Source organism: Metarhizium robertsii (assembly GCF_000187425.2).
Source record: "Metarhizium robertsii ARSEF 23 chromosome Unknown MAA_Scf_48, whole genome shotgun sequence".
Taxonomy (NCBI): Eukaryota; Fungi; Ascomycota; class Sordariomycetes; order Hypocreales; family Clavicipitaceae; genus Metarhizium; species Metarhizium robertsii.
The window spans coordinates 1,286-2,508 of record NW_011942191.1 but is presented as its reverse complement, the minus strand read 5'-3'; positions in this window follow the sequence as shown (position 1 = coordinate 2,508).

Genomic DNA, 1,223 nt, shown 5'->3' with positions numbered 1-1,223 from the left:
ACACACCCAATCCTCCAAGGCCCATTTCCGCCTAGTTTGTGACGTTTCAGACAAGGCTATTGTCTCAGATACGATTCTTACGCGGCCAACAGCACTAGGATATGAGAGGCTTTTACAGGACACCATGGAAGGCGGCAGCGCTGCATCATCACATTCCATGCAGGGCGGGCCTAATATGAGCGCTTCCGGGGCTTTTGTGGATACCGCGCAGAAGTGTTGAAATATTTTCTCTCATGCATCAAGCTTCTCAGTATTACTGAAAGAAATATTTATTCACATTGATTGCTTAACATAATAATGTGTCCACAATCCATAGCGTCAGACGTGTCAATCATTCATTTACCCATGAGCTACGACCTAGAATAAGGTTAAACTCTATTCGCGATCTGGTCTGCACTGTCATATAATGGAGCAATTATGCAACCGCGTACCGTGAAACAAGGAGTCGACTTGTTCGGTATCATGGAATTTCATCAACACACATGATCTACCAATTAAATGAGTGTGTCGCAAACAATGCATAATCTTTGAGGAGCCACATGAAACAACATGTGTACTTAGAAGGATCTGCGGGTTGGGACCCTGGACCTTACAAGTCTAATCAAGAACACAGCTTTTTCTCATCTATTTTTGAGCATGTATAGAAGTGTAACATATTGGTACCCATTTATGTCTTTGAAGTTTGGGTATCCAAGGGCACCCCCACGGGCACCTGATTTTTACACCCTAACTATACTTTTTGCTGACATGGGTCAAAACGTGCATTACCACCAAACTCTTACTAGAAAAAATGCACCGCGTATTTCCCACCAACCTCTTACTAGAAAAAATGCACCGCGTATTCACACTGCCGTTACAGGGTCGTGTCACGTTGTTTTGAGGGGTCTGGTGGAGAGTATACCAGACATCCTTGGAGCCGTCGCATTATTCAGGGAACAATGTCATAATGTGCCGTAAGTACAGCCCTCTGGTTGACAAGGGCTTGTCAGAGCTGCTGGTTATTATGTTGCCTACTTGCACACATTTCTCATATGCTTGAACACGCTTGCGAAAGCAAAGACGCTGTCCTACAGGCAGGTATACAAAGGAGTATGGCGCTCTTCTCTTTTCACTATTTTGGCTACATCTCCTCTACGTAACCAGATTCCAAAAATGTTTTTCTACTGGCTACTGAACTATCGAAGGCTGGTAGTAATCACCCTCAGCTTTTGGCTTCTTGTCAC